The sequence below is a fragment of the Varroa jacobsoni genome, unplaced genomic scaffold (genome assembly GCF_002532875.2).
Source record: "Varroa jacobsoni isolate VJ856 unplaced genomic scaffold, vjacob_1.0 scaffold_393, whole genome shotgun sequence".
NCBI lineage: Eukaryota > Metazoa > Arthropoda > Arachnida > Mesostigmata > Varroidae > Varroa > Varroa jacobsoni.
In genome coordinates, this window is record NW_019213295.1 from 314,341 (window position 1) to 334,363 (window position 20,023).

Sequence of the window (20,023 nt, forward strand, 5' to 3'; positions counted from 1 at the left end):
ATTTCAGAGATATATATCTCTGAAATTTACATGATTATGCTAGAAATAAAAATAAAACCGTCGACGATTATTTCATTAGAACATAATAACTCCGTCTATTCATCCTAACAAACTAGTAGCTACGTTGTGTGGTACAGGTCAAGGATTCTTGGCAATGTAGGTAGTATATGGAATATGTATATGTCAATTTTAATAGACTTCACAAAAAGTTATGAGGATTCAAAGCATGCTAAGACAATCTCAAACAGCAAAGGCCCGAGATTTCCCAATCCATTATTTATCTATCAAAGATGACGCAAAACATCGCCAATACTTCTTCGTATCGTAATAGCGAATGCAAGCGGTAACGCTATCAGACGGATTAATTGCTACATTGGCTACTAGTTTCAAAACAAAGGATTAACAAAAAATAAAAATCATCGATGATGTGTTTTGTTCAGATAAGTGAACCCCAGGAACTGACTAAGATTATCGTCTAGAAATAAAAATCCTTGATAGTAATAATTGAATGTTTCAGAGTGAGTTTGATGGGTACAGTGTAGGTGCATTTGTATACTCTGTGCCGCTGGGTTCTTAGTATTTGAGGTAATCATATCTGTGAATCTCTAGCGAACCCAGAGGCCGAAACCAAAAGCTATGTAAGAATAACGTTCGCGAATTAGCCGCAAATTAGAAATATTTTTTCACTATTTAAAGATAGGTGATTGATCTTATTTCGATCAAATTTAATGGCTTTTTTGTTTTCGAAGATTTAGTGTCGGGTTACTCATTGAACATTTCAACACATCTGGACGCGTCCAACTCCATTAGGTTGGGTTGAAATTGTTCGATTATAACGACATTGCTATAGTTTACTTACGAATGCTTCCTGAACTTTTTCATGCTCCCGCATTCGCCCGGGTCTCCAGGGCTGTTATCGCCTCCAAGTGGGGCTGACGGTAATCGAATATGACGTAAGGTTCTGCTATCAGAGTTGCCCCGTGTGTCGGTGAATTATTTTAATGTACTTTCCAGTCAGGCTTTCCGCTATGACTATAGCACCTTCAGAGTCGGCAAAATAGGGAAGCACCGTCGGAAAACCCCAATGCGAAAACCCATGCCTCAAGCGGGCTACTCAGCTAGGAGAAACATCGTGCACAAGAGAAAGCGGGAAAAAGGGACATGACAAGAAATCTGACCGAAGCGACGTGGCAACGAAAAGCCAGCTAAGAAGCATGCTAGCCAACCCGTGTGTGGATCAGTGTTTAAAATTGAAGTTGACGCCGGCTGGAAGAGAGAGGCGACGATTTGTTTCGCCCTACGAAATTTTGGCGTGAACTTTGTGCTACTGTGGCGGTGGCGACACTGTACACTGATCGCTGCAGGGGTGTACTGCGCTGAGAGTACGGTGGCAGGTTAAAGATTAAAGCTTAGGCGTTAGTTGTGCTTAGGGAAGAACTTTGACGGCACTAGAAGCGCCATGGTCGTTACCCTCCGGCAAAAAATTAGCATAATATAATCGACAACTGCCGGCGGGTTTAGTGGTGTACTACGGTCGATATTATAATAATGACAGGAGCTGATTTTTACAGGCAAGCAATGTAGACACAGGTAAGTGAACCTCTACTTCGGAGTATTTCGACGGAACTTCATTATATCGATAAAAAGGGAAAATGCGTGAACGAAAGATGCCCTGACCAGGTATTGATGTGGTACGCTCGAAAATACTAAACAATGTTCCATCAGTAATTAGTGCAAATCGTTTGTCGATTTGTTATTAATGAATTGTTTACCAATCGCAGTTCTCTAAATCAAATTTCCGCGGTCTATTTTAAAACTGGACAAAGAAACGGTTAGAGACGAGATGGCATCACAATCACGCATCAACGCAATGCAGACATCTTCTATAACAATAAACGATACATGGAAATTTGCAATCACACGTTATTAACTTAAACTATATACCGACGTAGACCTCGCCTCGTATCCCCCTACGACTTAGATATTTCAAATCTCTACATTCAGACCTTAATTTCAGCATTTTAATTATTCCAGGCGATACCATTCGCATAAGCTCATCGGACGGGTATTGACAGCCGCCCTTCATGTGTTGCAGCATGCTGGTTTCACCTCTTCAGACGTGGCGTTGTTCTTTCGTCGCCTACGTTTTACCTTTTTACCTTCAACTGGACCTCTCTAGCGCACTTTACGCTGGCGTCTATTATCAGGTTTACCACGCGACCCATGCAACATATGTGGCCGGGGTCCATTCAGTGTGTATAGACTTCGAGTTCATATGTTTATTTATTTTCAACAACGTATTTATTCCGCAACATTTGGCATTCATGACCAACGCAATACGTGACCTGCTTTGTTATCTTCAACAAGCTGAGCGTGCCACGGCTGACAAGGCTCCTCTCTCGAACACCCAGGGACGGGAGAGATGGAAAGGGGTTTGATCAGCTGCGCGAAACGATGGTGAGGTTACGTTAGAGTAAGAAATGTGAAGTGACTAGGTCGCGGAAACGGAGTTAGGGAGCAAATGACTATGTTTGGGTAAGCAGACGGCGAAAGGGACGAAGTTAAGGAAAGAAAAAAGCCAACAAGATGAAATTTGAAACGTCCGCTTTAGCTATTATGGAACAAAGAAGAGGTATTGCTATCATCCAGAATCATCTGGGGGCTGTCGGAGATACGGGTATTAGGCACTTGGTTACGGGTGAAGCTAGTAAGGCCCGAGTGGGACCAGACGTCAGAGGGCGACTTTGTTTTATTGGTTTCCATTCGATTGCGGGACAATATACCATTCTCGCTTTAGTTAGCATTCCAGCCGAATGGATGTTGACCTGAAGGGGATGAGTGGAGGAGGGGTAAGGGCAATGGAAGCAAGACAGAGCGAGAGAGAGAGCTAGGGGGTGCTTGTGCGATCGGAAGCTGCTTCGGCACAGATCGCCCCTTTATTTTGCAATCTTGCACTGACGGTGGTTACGGCGTGGGTGGCAGTGGTGGTTTATGAGGTCACGCTTTTTGGTCTGCTTGACACGTAATGGGGAGAAACGGCGAAAGAAAACAAAAATCAGAAAGGGTCACTCCTATATTCATTCGGAAAGGTAACCCAATGTTACGACCCCGTAGACCTTGAATGACTTTATTATCATATCAAGGTATCGTTTCGGTTTTATTGGTTTCTGTTATCTTTTAAACGAAATCGCAGGTTTCGATAGCGGGGTTCATTCTAGCAACGCTATATAACGGGACTGCAACCCTAAATTAACTAGAGTCAACAAGAGCAACAGCTTCATACGTATCGATTTATGGGTAACCTTTACTGCGTCAATACGTAGCAGCAAAAGTCGGTATTATATTAAAGTATTTATATTATAGTGTTTGAGCCACAGTGTTGGTGTCAGACCTGTGTAGCATAAACTGTCAAATATATATGTTAAATAGAGGCTAAATATGCCCAGAAAAGCGCCTTACTAGACGACGGCATTAAACAAAACACGTGTTGACCGCAGCTTTATTCATTGGCTTGAAAAAATTAACCCGTTTTTCATAACTGTGTACCATGCTAAATTCGTGTACCATAAGTTACTGCAAAATTTCGTAAGGTGTACCCGTCTAATGTCACCTAAATATAAAATGTAATTGTAGAATCAATGCGCAATCAGCACACGTCAAAATACCAATCACGTACGTCTGTTTTTTAAAAGAAAAATAAAGACTCGGTTGCCTATTCTCAAAACTTACAGGACGAAAGGGCACAGCCAGTCTTGAGCACAAACCAGATTTTGATCAAGTCTTGATTCGTTGTCCTTTGTTAACTGCATAATAATAATAAAACAATGATTCCGTGGCAAATAGACGATATTAAAATAATAACGCTTGTGAATCGACTGACTCACTGCAATGGTATTCAGCAAGAGCTCAGTTCATGTGTCTCTTCAGTGACATGTAGTAGAAAAAGAAATATCGCACAATCTACATATTTTCTATATTACTAGAAGCCGACGCCTTTGCCCATTGCTCGAAAGACTAGAAGTATGTTGTAGAAGACGAAAGAAAGCTTAATACCAATTACCGAGAGAAAGTAAATAACGCAAACAACATTATTATTATTTAGTGTATAGAGGCGTGAGAAAGGGAGAGAAAACTGAAAGGGTTAAAGCAATGCTGGGCAAAGTCCTCGTGAAATCTAGCATTTTACACGAACCGTATTGAATACAGCATGTCATTTAAGATTTTAGTCGTATTTAAATTTCTTATCGCAAATGTTACAAGGAATTTAATCATAAACGCCACAATCCGTATTTGTGTCCTTTCCAATACTGGAGCTTGTTTACTTATGTAGCGGCCGTTTAAATGGGTTGGTGGGCAAATATTATCAAATGAAGTACTAGGCCTTTATTTATCAGGTGACATGCATAATTTATTTATATATTATTTGCTGGTCGATTTTGGAACGCTAAAGTCATTCAAGTTCAATTAGATAGCCGAACATTTTGCAGTAAACAATGTTCTGCTTTTCTCACGGTGATGCTACGTGAAAAAAGTAGATGTTGCTTTTCTTGGCCTGCATGCGACGTGCATCCAGAACGAAAAAAGTATCTATGACAAGATGATAAGTTAATTCTTTTTTTCTTCAAAGAGAGAGTGCTTGACTGTGTAAGTGCTTTTACGGGCGTCATGTTCTTTTTTATGGTGCTTTCACCTGATTTTTGCTTCAGCGAGCTTTCGATATGCGCAGTATCACTATCCTAGAAGTGCACATTCTCGCCGCATCCAGGTTCCTCATTCTGTATTAGCAGCAGGCATCGGAAAAACAACAACATCCTAAAAATCGGCAACGGGGTTGTCGCCAACAACAACAACAACATTGTTGGATCGACCTGTGGATCTGTGATGAGATGGCAAGTACATCCTTTAGCGCCATTACTTCGTCCGCTGTATCTTCCCTCCTCTCTTCTTCCCACATACATTGCTCGGTCTGTTCTGAATAATCGGAAAAAAAACAGACGAGCGTGCGGACCGCACTTAATGCATAAAAATATATTGATGCTCGGCTGCTGATCGGAAAGCGATACGCAGAACATCCGAAAGAACGCCGCGCACGAATCTTGTTCTCATCAATGGCACAAAGCCTACTCCCCATCCATAGGCAGATTGCGATATATCGAAAATGTTTAATTGCCTACATTGTATTGAAGGTAATTAATTATGAAATAGCCGAAATGACTTTTTTCAAGGGTAAAGTTTGCTCCTTGGCACTATTCGGGGCAACGCGTCGAAAGGCCGACGTATCCACGTTAAAGTCTGACTTTTAATATCACTTGAATTCGCTATAGTTTACAAAAGTGGTGAATAAGGCGAGGATTATAAAATATAGTATCAAGGTAAGCATGGACGGTTTCAAAAAGTCAAGCATAGTTTTTATATTGTCTTTAGAATTGAATAAACATTGAGGTGCTTTTGCCCCTACAAAGATCTAGGACCCCCAGTGACAAAAAAAAAGGTCTTTCTCTCAGGATTTTGTAATCCCGAGGTGAATGGTGTTGTTAAACGCCTTGTTTACAAATTTCTCAGCCCCTCAGTGTTGTCTGAACGAGCAGAACTTTGACAGAGCACCAGATGATACGATAGTGTTACGAAACGGAAACGTTATTCCACTATTTAATCGCTATTTGACTTTCGGTCAGCTAGTATAATTGATATTCCCGAACCGACTACTATCCAATTATTCACCTTGACTTCGTAGCCTAGTTAATTAACCGGTCACAACGTGATAGCTGATAGCAAACTGTTAACTTTCGTCATGGACGATACGGTTGCGCAAATCACAATAAGACCTCACTTATAAAGAAAAAAATTACCTCAGATCTCAGATAAGCGAACAAACGTTACTTGAACTATTTCGCTGTTTGAGCAGACACCGTTCTGTATCACAAAGTGAGCACGGTTCATATTCAATAAATTGTCTTTCAAGGGTAAAAACTAAATGAAAACTTTATAATCCATTGTGGGACACTTTAGGAGAGGGGGCGGTAAGTGCTGATCGCGGGTGAGTACGGTGATTGACAGAACGCAAGGAGCCTTACTAATCAACGTAGAACGATTCGTACGGCTAACCTCTATGTTTCGGGTTTTACATCCGAGATCGTCGTTAGGCGTAATTCCATCAAATGGCTGGCTGGCTGGCTGGCTGGTTCGTAGCGCGTGAGGAAGTCTATGTATGCCCAAGTTCGAATCTAGAGGACAACGTGTCCGTAAGATCAGCAGAGAGATACTTCACTTACTAAACTATCACGCAAACATCTGATGAACCAGTCGAATAACGAGCCTGTAACGAATAGTTCTCTTACTTACTTACCAACAGAAGAAATTAGTTTTGTTTTATTAAGCTATTAATAAATGCAAATGTAATACTTCATTTTGAAGTTCGACTTGTTCTTCAATATCCCAGCGAGACTGTAATATCATTCCTGCGGCTGTGCTAAATCTTTCGCGCGTTGGCCCCCGCCGCTAGGAATTCCATCAAAGGGCTGACTGCGTGCACGACACAAACTGTGTACGTCGGGATTTGAATTTATTCTAAATGGAATACTATAAAAAAAAAGACATGCTCTATTCTAGGGTATGTCTTTAAGATTAGCGGGTAAACAGATTCCCCACTAAGCTGTTACGGAGACACACGCGTGTGGTAGCAAATTGTAGGGTGTAGTGCCACCATAGAGCGGCCACTCACTTAAGACACACACAGTGTCAGCCTGAGAATTTACTTGCTTTTGTACACTGCTACTAAATGTTGTTCGCTAATATCTTTAGGCAGATCAATGACATTATCAGTACTGAAGCCTCTAAAAAGAATCACTGGAAAATCATTTTTAATTTAAATAAAAAGTAAATTTAAGGAATTTGGAAGGGGATCTGATTAACGACAGATTCTGGAAACAAGATTAAGTAAATAGGGGCAAGAGTTCACGGGCCAGTCTGGCCCTAATGGAATATTTGAGTAAGAGTTACGATGCGTTACTGCCTAACGGTGCGTCCGGACTTTAAACTAAAAATATTGTGTTCGAATACTAGTAATTTAAGTTTGTTTCTAATGCTCCTTTCCCTTGTTACCATTCCGTTGTGTACGTTTATATATCGTTTGAAAGTGCACTCCCTGTAAGCCCGTCGTAATTTCGTTGTACAATGAACGGGATTTTATGTCAGGTTTAGGCTCCAAAAATGGAGGTTCTACTCCTCTTCGCCTTTTACAGAGGTCAAAGATTGATATAGCAGTATGGGATATTTGTACGCTGTACGACGAAAACTATAACTGAAAGAACTGCTAAAACAGATTTGCGAAGTTCAAAAGTGAAACATCAGACTTGGAGAATGCACCCCAACTTAGTTCGCTATACGAAGTCAATGAGGATTCTGAGTAGCAAAAAAATTCATGAAAAACTGCACAGCAGACTGTTATTAGGCATTTTTTATATAATTTTATAAGAATTTAGAAGCTTGGATGTCTCATATACTGGATAAAGCGCAGAAGGAGACAACGCATAGCATCAAAGAACATGCAACCACAATGACAGCATAGTAACACAAAGTGATGTCTCTACGTCGACATAAAGCGAAGTGGAAAAAGAAATGGATAGTCCTAATAGATACACCTAAGGTCAGAGTAAAACTGAACCTTTATCCTGAAAGGAGATGGCTTAGTTAGAGAAACGTTTGAAATGAACAAGATGGTCAACAGGACTCGGTACGTGGCCTCATCGTATCGATTTAACAGGATTATCGAACGGAAAAGACTCGACAGAAGGAACAGAGTCATGCTTTTTTTTATGACCTTTCCTGGCAACGACTATAAAGATTACCTTGTAGGAGCGCTTAAATGGTACCCCATTCACTATATTTTTTAGGCTTCGCTCGCACAGATCATGGAACTTCTTCGATCACTGGCAAATGCGACTCGCAATCGTTCATCGGACAGCAAAAACACTACAACACGTGTGTGGAGGAGTTTTTCGGCACTAGACCTGGAAATGTTTGGCGATAGGAACAAATCCGTTAAAAGATAGGAAAAAGTCGCGAGATAATGTATTAATTTGTAACTAGAACTCGGGTGATGCGCGACTTTTTTTTTTAGCTAAAAACAATGAAATTATGTTTGCTCCAGCCTGATATATATATATATACATTCGTGTATGTAAGCATTAAGTGAGTGCAACTAAAACTGAGCGAGGTAGAACTGATCATTCTGAGCTTTCCAGCTTGGCCAACTACAATAGAGAAAATTATTACCGGCTGCGATATTTCGCTAAAACGTATAATGGTTGATGTTCCAGATTTAAATTAGCTCGTTTGAGCTTAAATGTTACCAAAAATTATCAATAATGCGGTAGATTTTCACATCAAAACGCGTCAACTACGCTATATATACAGATTTAATGTAATATATATACATATAATTATATATACATAAACCTGAGAAATTGCGTATTGTAAGTGTGCGTGACAGTGGTTGCTGTTATTTGTACAGACATTTAAGCCGGGAGAGTTCTGCTAGGTAGAAAAAAAAAAGAAAAGCTCACGAATGAACTAAAATTTATCACTTGTCGTGGTTAAACTGTACCTGAGCGAAGTGACTTCCGCCAACAATATGTGCGACTGCCGAATTTCTACGATGCTCGCGGGGAAATTTATTTGTTATTCATTCTACTGCCGGGTAACATATTATTACTATATGAACAAGAACGTCAACGTTCGTATACATAAACAACTATATAGCATTTCGAAATACGCAGGCACTTGCGTGCAGATACACGCCCGTACATATCTCTGCGCAAAATGTTTACTTTTCCCACTAACAGAAGTAAATTAAATTGCTCTACCGGATAATTGCATATAATTTATTCTTCAAATGACTTGAACACACGCGGCAGATGTGTCACGGTCGCTGCCACCAGCGCTACCCGTCTCGAGGGCAATCAGAGACAACCAAACTCTCATGAACTACCGAAGATCTTCAACCGACACCTCGGAATTGTGTAACTTCGGGCCAAACGTGTGGGTCCTTGGTCTGGCTGCACCGCGAGTTGGAGAGACAGACAGACTAAATCGAGTCGGGAGCCCACTCGTCCGGGCAACTGGGTAGTAGAAAATGGTTAGGTGCGGAGAGAGTGCAGAGAGGAAGCACTTCGGCGAAGTGTGGAAACAACGACAGAGAGTGGGGCTACGCTTGGGGGTGGTGTGGGAGAAAAAGATATTGGTCGCTCCACTATTTCGTATCGTTCGTAGCACTGTCGACCATGTCCATTAGACGAATAGAGACGGGACGAAACGACATTGCAAACGCTTGCGAAAGGAGATTCGGACGCTCAGAGGAAAAGAGACAAAGAAAAACGCAACAAAAAGGTGAACGAACGAATGTTGAATGGAAGACCGTACGAAAGCACGACTGATAAAAAGCCGTGGAGAAATAGTAACAGCGGCAGCACTAGAGGACAAGAACAGCATAGCTATAGATGGCCATGCTAGAAATCCTCACCCTGCCTCTGTTATCATAGTGGACCGAAGGAAAAGATGTGGTTCTTAGTTACAATTCCCGCCCTGTAACTGCAGTAGCGGCTCGACCAGAGATTGCCATTCCCAGACTCCCTGTCCACGATTGACGTCGATTGTGGTAGTGGATGGGTCTTAGTTGCCCTATCTCCTAATGATAGCGGTAAGAGCGCGTGCATTGTCCTAGTACTGACATTTCTCATTGTGACGTAGCTGCGTGACTGCTTTGCCACAGTATCCGTGCAGCGCGACGTTCCGAAAAGCATGAAACAAGACTCATTTACGCCAAAGCGTAGGAAAAAGCTCGGGCTTTCTTTCGGGCAGCAGTACTAATGAGCTACATTAGCTTTACGATGACGATTGCTGCAGCTCGCAAAAATGGTCAGTAGGAGCAAAGCGAGAAGGGAACATCAAGAGTACGCAAGCATCGCGAACCTAGAAAGGTCACCTGCGCGCTTTTCCTCTTAGAGGAAGTGCACCATATCAAAGTGATATGGTGTGCAACAAAAGCTTCATCTTTCCTTACGCGCAAAGTGGTCTTTTCCAACTAGGAAGACTTTTATTGTTGACAGTACGTAAATAAATGCTTCTGTGAATAAAAAAAAAACCGGCGCGCAGGACACTACCAGCTTTTTGAGAAATTGCAGGATCGTTTTGCAGATTCCTGCTTGATTAACTTACTATATATATATATATACATGGCTTTATCACATAATATACGTACATTGATAACAATTGGATATACTGATATGAGTATAATATATATAAGATATATGGGTATAATACGCTGTACTATTACATATAACGGCTTAATGAGCCGGACTAAAGCTAAAGCTTCCTGAAGTCGTTAAACTGGAACTCACTCAAGTATTTAAAACATGCCAGTGATTGCATCATAAGCCATGCTACTGCCATTCTTCGATGTGTTATCGAGCCAGGCTGCCTACTAGCAGCAACTTGTTAGCACCAAAAAGCATTATACATATGATAAGCTTGTTTACACCCAGTACATACAATATTCATCAAAATCATGAAATTGTTGTTCTCCGTGTCGGCTGTGGCAGAAACCACAAGGGCCTAGCGCTTTGCTGCATATCTATTAAAAGGGTTTCGTCGGTCGTGGTGGAGTTCAGGATCAACCTTTGAAAATTTTTAATTCTCTTTTGCTGAATTTTCTCGGAAAGCTGGAGTTAACAATAGCTGACGTGGCGAAGGAGGTCCTCGACGAACGGTAGCGTCCCCGCTAGTAGGTAGACAAGCCTGTTATGAGTTCTTCGGTTCAATTTTATGACTCTATTAAGGAGCGAGGCTCTTGTCCGATTCAGCTGTCCGAGATTCTGTGCGGTAATAAATATCTTTATAGTTGAGGTCAGTTTCACGAATAATTACCGAATGTGCCACTCGATTCTTAGGTTTCATTTAAAAGTACTACCGTTTACCTCAGCCGACCAGCTTCGAATGAAGGGATCAATGAATATCGTTACCTATATGTACGTACTCTTCGTATGCATACTTACATTATTATTGGCGTTTTTTATTAAGGTTGATTAAGTCAAAAAAAAAATGGCTTCAGTCCTCTATCGAATAATTAATGTGCTTCAGATTTCGCTACCAATAACAAGCACACAAGTTCGCAAAGTTATACTGACCGGAATTTCTAGAAAGTATTTCGCTAGCTCGAATTTAAAGAAGCCCTTTTTAGCAAAATAAACCTTGACTAAAAAATCAATAGACAGAATTTGAGCCTTAGTGGGGCCACGAGTGCATGTAAAAACATCTATTGATGTCGTAGAGGCTATGTGAACCTCAATACTAAGGTTATTTACAGTGGGTCGGCGTTTTCAGTTAAATATACCGTTGATCTATTAAATAGTACTGGGCTGTTTGCTAATTTCATCGAAGCACTCTTCCCCTCATTTTGGAAGGTTCAGCTTGTTTAAACTTGCTCAGTTGGTGCTTCCACGTAAACTGACAATGCTTCATTCTATCAAAGGCCTCGTCGTTGAGCTCTGCCGGAGTTCCTTTAAATGGCTTCGGCTAAGCTTACGACATCCCGGAAGCAGATACCTTCGGAAAAATTGACTGTTCAGCGGGACTGGTGTAACGTTCTGCTTACTGAAAGTCATACTATCCTATCGAACTCAAAAACTAGATTTTGGGTTAAAACATCGCGTATTCCAGTTTTACATAAACCTAAGTGCCATTCAACTGGATGATAGGGTTATCGCAGCCGATCGGGATCAGTTGCGAAAGTATGCGGCACTCTTCATGTTCTGTTTATTGATGTACTACAAGCTGGCCTGGTATCTCTAACTAGGTGACTTCCGGCCGTGTTTCATTATTTTGGAAAGCGATTATAGATTATTAAAGAGCGTGTCCTATGTTTGTATTAAGACCGAAATAAGGCGCTCAATGATGCAGAAAGGGGGCCGGGCTGCGACGAAGGGTAGCTCATAGAAATAATAGCAGTCTGTCCCTAACAAATGAGAGAGTCTTAAAAACCCTCATTTTAGGTAGCCTGTCACGGCGAGTAGGGTTCAGAACGTGAGAAAAATAAAACCATTCATGCTTGATGACCACATAGTTGTTTTCACGGAACTCGCATAAGAATCAGAAATTTCACATATGTCAGGCCATTTTAAAAAGTCATTTAGAAGCTAGAAGGCCTGCAGCAGAAAATATGGTGAAAATTTGCAACACATGAATATCAGTTAACAACTTGTCCGGGACGATCTAAAATTTGTTCTAAAAAAGCATCATTACAGGTGACCGTACGTGGGTGTACGGATATAACAGGAAGGCGAAAGCACAGTCGTCCGGCGAACCCAGACGGACAGAAAAGCAGAATCTAGGTTAAAATAGTACCTTTTTTTGATTATTGAGAATACTGTGCACTGTAAATTCATGTCGAATAATGTTACTGTTACTAAAGAGTATTACCAAGAAGTTTTCATCTCGGTAATGCCCCAACTGACGCGTTGTTTCTTGTATCCTATATTTTTACAGATAGACTTGATATTTGGGTTGCCTAAACCCCATATTCACCAGATCTAGCCCATGGCGAGATTTTCTTTCATCTAAAGTAGAAAACACGTGAAGAAAACGCTTTGGGTTTACTGGCATTTCCAAAAAAAGAAACAACGAAAACCATACTGAGGTCTATTTTCATAATTGAGCTCTAAAACTGTTCTAACGACTGGAAAAAACTATGGCATAGACGCATTGAAGTCAGAACAAATTGTTGCGACGGGCGCAGCTGACATTTAGACGATGACGGCTTGGTCGGTAGAGATAGAGTAGAGTTCTCGTTACTTTTTATATACACTTTTTTCAGGTTTTGAATGACCTAAACTTTACATTTTGTAGCTAGAACTATATCTCGACTATCGTATTATATGCTCATCAGTGAAATCAGCAATTCTATAGTCAGTTGAGCCCATAGTTTTTTATTTATAATAACAGTAATAATAATAATAATTATTATTATGTCGCATGCTTGACGTTTTTTGTGCTATTTTTCGAGAATCACATTTTGTATAAAAAAAAGCGCCTAAAAAGTATCTTCAGGTTATATTCATCAAAGTCTATAAGAAATACAAGTAGATTTTCTGGAGCGGTAATAAAGCCAAAGATGAGCTATTCAAATTATGCTTGCGATAGTTACTTAAAATGAGTATAATTCTCTGTCCATATAGTATTTATAGCATACACACCGAATTGGCCTATCATTTTATTGCAGCGGGCTTTTCCCTTCCACATATTATCCAGGTCCGGCTTAGAAAAAGCGATTTATAAATGCCTCACGGTATGCAACAAATACAAAGGTACCCAACAAGCGAAAAAAGAGGTGGGACACGCCTCATTTCGCCTCTATTCTAGGCCACGTTCCCGCCACTTCGCCTGAAATAACCTCCCAAACGACAAATCTAGATGATTGAGCTTCTTGTATTGTAAAATCACCTGATAAAATACAGGAACCGAAAGCCGAACGCTCTTTTATCTAGCGACGAGCTCACACAACTGCTAGATGCGGCTCTGTTCTGTCACATATTATCACACAATAGTAATGCTAATACTATTGTTCTTGCTATTTTTATAGCGAAAAGCAGAAAAAGTAATTAAATTCACTAACAATAATTAAAATATCAAGTGTTCTATATTCATTCTGTATTCGCAGAACTTTCTATTCGTTGATGATTAAATGGAGGATACTCTTTTAATTAGTAGCTCATTACTACATTTATCTTGCGTTGGGCCGTCAATTGTACAACACTGACACGTCGACAGGGTGGTCTGGACGACGTAGTCCTCGGTAAGGAAAAGGCCTGCGGCTAATGGTACGTAAGTGCTACACAGTTTGTGTAGATAAAGAGCGTTTTCTTATGACGTCTTGCAGCCCGTCTTGCGCATCTCATAATTATGAGTAAGATATATCTACTTCTATAGGCTGAAAGTATTGTATTGTTATCGCGGTAATAAGAACGTAATGCGCACAAAGTCAGCAATACTATTGAAAATAGTAAAATAGTACTTGTTGAAAGGCCTTCTCTCCTTTTAAAAGTTTTTTTTTTGGTTCTAGTAACTTTGCGCCAAAAGAAGCGTGGAATACATTTGAATTCGACAACTGCTGCAGAGAATGTACCTCTGAATATATGCGTAGCACGCAGTCTGGCACAAAGTGGCCTTCATCCTATACTTAAACTTACGCAATTTTTTGAGCATCGTCTTGTTCGAGTCGCGAAATCCAGTGTGGCGGATCGCGTCGGTACAATGATCCACCAGTTCAGAAGTTCCAAAAAGCTACTATATAAAGGTTAGTTGGAAATTAGTTGCTTCTAAGTCACTGACGAAATTAAAGAGGATGAATTGATTCTCTCGAAATCGCTTTTCCAGGAATGAAACATCTTTGAGAGGTTGGTTGAGCTCATACCATGATCATTATTTTCTTTAATGAGTAAATAATATATATATATGAGTTATTTATTTTGAACTGAAAAACAATAATCGCGGATTAACAAAGATCTTTCAGCATAGCTCAGATAGATTTTGGTCAATGTTGTGTCTCGTTTTTGCGACAATTTTTCAAGACACAAAACCAAATCATACTTCGTATATAAATATTTATATAATACAACGCCGACAACGTCTTTTGTCGTTTACATTATCGTTAAAAATTGAAATGGAGTTGGTACGTTGGGAAATTAGTAAGCAAAGGAGTGAGCTTATTCTTACGTACGTATAATCCAAAAGACTTACGATATAATTGAAGACAAGTATCTATCGTAGTGTTTCACTTCAAATTACGAGTTGAAAAATAGCAATTCCGTCGAAAAGCAAAGCGTAAATGTTACTTCGAGAATACACATTAGCGGCTTAATTTCGCCTGCCTAAGTTGAGTGCAGAAATAGTAACACAAGCAGGCTTAGCTGGCCTGACATTTCTTTTCTACATGCGCAGGCCTCTTTCAGCTTTTTCTCGTGTCTCTATTGGGGTGCCAAAACAGTACGCGCAGAAGTTTATCAAGGCTTTGAATAGAGTTGACCGTTTTTTTTATTTTGCCAGTCCAGCTTATGGCTTCAGGCGACAGCTTCGACAGAAAGCTCGAAACCAAGATACATCAAGAAACTGGGGAGCGTTGAATTGGCAGAAAATGTCGAAAAAGTCGTTTAATCGAAAGGGCTTTAGACGTTTGTCATCTGGGTGTCGTGTGTGTGCTGCGCCCGTTTAAGAGATTTGCCAGTAACAAATATTTACGCAGTATTCTCCTAATTGACATGAGGCTTACTCCATTAACATCTAGGAGTACAAGTCTAGATGCGATAATGTTAGTTCCGTTACTATTTTGTTTCGCTGATTGTGCCCCTCGACAGCAAAGTTTTGACTTGTGAAGTTTTAACCGTCATGTCTTGGTCTCGAGCTATTCAGCTGAACGCCCTTATGAGATCTACAAGTACTTAATACAACTTTCGAGAATTAACTTTGTGACCTTGTGTTAATCATTGGATTTAATTTTCCCATTAAACTCAAAATCAATCCGGTACGTTTGGTAGCGTTGACACATTTAGCTCTCATAGCGTAGCAAAAAAACGTGATCGTTCATTGATACACACGTTCATCCTAAGGCACGGCATTTGTGGAACAGGTTTCCTGCTATTTCCTCTTTTAGCTTAATGTCGTAATCTAAAATTGGATGACATTCTGCTTTCCACACTTACTTTGTTCTATGGGATGGCGATCTATATAAGAGAAAAAAACAACGCCACTCGGTCCAGCTCTGTTCTCTGTAGAGTGGAGGCAAAATTGGGCAAGGCCTGATAAAAAATTAGGGCCGCCCAACTACGAAGTCACCAAAGCACGTCGAGAGCGCCAACCCTCTCGTTTAGCAATGGGAAACAATCTTCGTGGTTTTTCTTGCATAGGTCGTGACTGCGTCTACAGAATAAGCCAACCTTAGGCCTCCATCGCCTTGACGCTGGCGGCGGTGGCGATTGAAGCGCCATTCTCGCCACTCTGGAGCCGCGTCTTTTCAGCAGCAACGAGCGAACTGGTCGGCAGGCAGAGTTGCATTAGTAGAATGATTTTAGCCCAGCAAGAGCAAGAAAATCAGAGAGAACGTCGGTCGTGGCTGCGTGACCGCTCTCTCACGACTGGTTACTCGATCGTTTCGCGCCTGCGTCACGTACCCTACAGAAGAAGATAATTTTTGTCGTTTGCATACATAGGAAATTCACTATAAGCTTTTATTACCACGTGTAATATATAAAAGAGGGGGTAATTGATATAATGCAAATGTAGTTGAAACAAGACACTGAAAATAAAAACGTAATGAAAGCGCATACGCTTATTTTAGTCTTCCGACACGTTGGAAAATATGAAATGAAAATTTGTCGCGATATCCTGGACTCTGCCAAACAATACAAAAGTAGTATAAAATAGTACGAGGCGGCTGACGTTAATGTGACGTGCACCTTTTTAACTGCATCCTACAAAAAACACTCGAGAGAGAGAGGTACATTTGACTTTATCTGATAGGTTGAATCACCAGCACGTGTTATACTTAAATTGACTTCTCGAAGCGCGGTAGTAGGTTTAAAAAATAAGCCAGCAGGAGTAGGACATATTATTATATGCTCCTACTGTTAAATAGTGGGCTACAAGTCCGTTACAAGCGTTAGCAGGTGTGGTGCTACAGAGATTCAATTTTCAGCGACTAACGACCTGTCAATGCAGTTGTGTGAAAAGTTACATCGTCGGCCAAGTTATTGCCCTATACCTGACATAACAATTGGACGAATATGACGCCACAAGACACCCGGGTAGAATTGATACAAATAACATAATTAGATGTATTTAACGAGATACGTATATAGGACATGCGTTACAAAGATGGGCTTTTCCACGCCGGAGTAGGTGTCATAAACGGATTCCAACGTTTTGAGTGTTACGTCGGGAATCACATTCGTATTAGTTCAGTACAGATTGTGTACTTCAATGATTTCTATATTTAGAGATGCAGCTATCTTCTTTGTGAGAAAATCCGTCATTTAACCCACTGTAACATCGTACAGATTGCATTTACCCAAAGACAACATACAGCAAGCGTAATTGGATAACGTTGTTGTCTGCCTAGAGCAATTCGACAACTATAAGGAAAGAATAGGAATATAGTGCTCATTGGCCATAAACCAAGTTGGAGTGTCCGCATCGCTGCTAGCAGTCTGCCATTTCGCACTCAAGCGACAGCATAACCGTATGAGATACAGGAGTTGAAGCTTAAGTTATAAAGAACTCTTGTTGGAGCAGTTTTTTTTTTTTGTTTCAATGTAAAGAGCATTCGAGCAAAGTGTAATAGCGGTTAGCCAACAATCTGTGTCGTAGCTTTTGCACAGAAAAGCCCAGTGAGTATCTCAAGATACGAGCATATTTGATCGACTTTGCTAGATTTTTGTCTGCTTTTAACTGGCACGAAACATATAGTTTTTCTTTTGTCCATACGTCCTAAGAAAGGTCTTAGGCGCGAAGTTGTCGTTCGTTTAGTCGTCGTTTAGCAGAAACACATTCTGGCACACAAGAAAACTGTGATTGACAATACATAAACTCCACTTTTTTATAAGTGTTAATAAAATAAGAAAGGAAACATTACACCGCAAGTCAAAACAGTAAGTGGGAAAAGAGGAAAAAAAAAAGCAAGTGATTTGTTTTCTGTTTATTATTAGTGTCTTTTTGATTCTTCTCAAAAGTGTTGTACCATAGTAAATAGAATAAATTTTGAAGACCAAGATGTTAACCACAAAACTATTATCTTGGCGGTTTATTAAAACATGCAGATCTCAATTATTCGGCAAATATCTAGTCATTATCTAAAAAGATTTCTGACAACAGTGACTCTCATTTGAAACATCAGAACTCATTTGAAAATCCACAGTTATTTCCGATCTTTCAGAATTAGTATTTGTCCTGGGTAATTTATCCACACACCTTTTTAAATGAGAGGTTTCTGGGTCGAGAACAGCGACATCGTCCGGGTTCAACTTCGAACCTTCTAGGGCAATTATGAAACAAGCAATTCGCTGGACGTTCCTTCTCTCACTATGTGCCGACAAGATTATGACCGAATATGATTTCCTGAGCAGTTCTCCTTACTGCGCCCTATAAGTCAATTTCGTCAATACTGACATCAGCGTATGTACATGCATGCACAACCAATGCGATATTTTCGGGTCTGCTGAATCTAATCAAGAATAGACCAGGCTGCTGGTGTGCCCTCCACCGAGATAGGATCACTCGAGTACATTGGTTATACTTTTAATCATTCGGTCGTCATTCAGCATAATGCTGTGTCTGTTTGAATACGTGCAGGCCATACGCTTGGTCCACAGAGGCCTGAAGCAGCCTTATTAAGATGTCTGCGTATGAACAAGCCTATAGCAAGAGCCAGTATGTTCCTAACAGAAAGGCAAAGCTTTCTATTTTTGCGCATTTTACGCACCGTTTCTACCAGCCTCCTTTTTACCCGACCTGTGTGAGGTCGCGTACCATGAACCATATCTCTGTCTATATAGTAATACAAGTAAACCTGAGATTCAGTCGCAAATATCGTATTCATATTTCAAGTAGCGCCGTCGTCAACAGTACCAGCAGTGTCCAATGTTCAACTACGCACCAAACTTTCTTTACTAGAGGCGATTCTGAGAGAGCCGAATTTTTCCTTTAGACCTTCTCTGGTTAACCTAGAACTCTCAGAAAGATGAGTGTCTGCCTGACTGTGCTCATGGGCTTACGTGGGCAGCTAGAACGAACTGAGGAGCGAACTGGGTGAAGGCAGAGAATTTTGACGAGACGGCGCTTTTGGGCGGTAACAGAAGCGGTCGTCGCCGAATATCCGGTTACCTTCAAGATTATGACCCGGCAAGTATGGGTTGGATGGCAAGCCGGGCTTCTCGCGAAGGCTTGTTTAATCGTGACCATAGTAATGGCCGTCCCAGCAGTCGAACTCTATGCCATATAAAATAAAAAAGAGAAGATTTGCTGGACGTCTCTAGACTTTGTTCTTTTCTCAGAGGATGGCTGTATCATACTATTTCATGTATATTGTAGAGATTTTAGCAGGTACGCGGTGTTCGAATGCAATATTCTAGATCAGTTTAATGTTCCTTAGCTCTCAGTATTATGTAAATTGCATCTTTTTTAATAGAGCTAACGATGGAGAATATCGATCGTCTGCATAGTTAGAGTCTAGTCGGTAGCGTGAAGCAAGCTAAAATACCTTAGTCAATAAAAGACACTGTGTGTTACTTTATTTCAAAGCTATATTTTGATCAACTGAAAAAATGAGTAATGTACAACCACACTTTTAATATACGGGGTAGAACAAAGCTCTTGACAGAGCTATAGATATATACAGCACACATAATATATGTGAATATATTGCACAGATGTAATACAGTTTATTTATTTTTCTCAATATGCTATATTACATAATACAATATAAGATTTAATTACGATAATTATTTGTTTGGGATTACTATTGCTGTAAACTCTGTTATTTTCTAACTCGGATTATTCAAAACGTAGTGTTGAGTTTAAACGGCCTTTGGTATCCTCCGTGTTTCACGCTCAATACTTAGGCCGTTAAATATTGCTTCGGACAGCTGGCTCCCAGCACAAAACAGGGGATGTCTACTTTGTTCATAGATTAAAAAAAAATTATAGCTTAAAAACACCTAGAATAGTTCAAGGTAGCGCTTGTATTCTAGCTGCCGATTACACTGCGTGTAAAGGATATGGCGAGACATGTCTACGAACGGAGACGTTGATTTGAACTAACCTAAGAAGAAGATGATAACGAATTGTTGCATGATTGCTCTGTTCGCAAAATGTAGATGTATGGTCTCGAATCTCCCAAAATAATGAGACATCCACCCATCTACCACTGCGTTCTATATTCCACAGCGTCCTTGTTAGTCCTATTTTCCAGCCATTTATGTTG

General features: G+C 40.4%; 1 protein-coding gene across 3 annotated transcripts in view; it reads left to right on the forward strand.

Moving 5' to 3' along the window:
• The window catches only part of LOC111260045 (uncharacterized), a 20,215-nt gene extending 15,908 nt beyond the window's left edge, over nucleotides 1-4,307 (forward strand). For all 3 annotated transcript variants that reach the window (XM_022832517.2, XM_022832518.2, XM_022832519.2), the window contains one exon: nucleotides 2,035-4,307. The gene's annotated coding sequence lies outside the window, so the exon portion shown is untranslated. The remainder of the gene's footprint in view (nucleotides 1-2,034) is intronic.
• The last annotated feature ends 15,716 nt before the right edge of the window (nucleotides 4,308-20,023 follow it).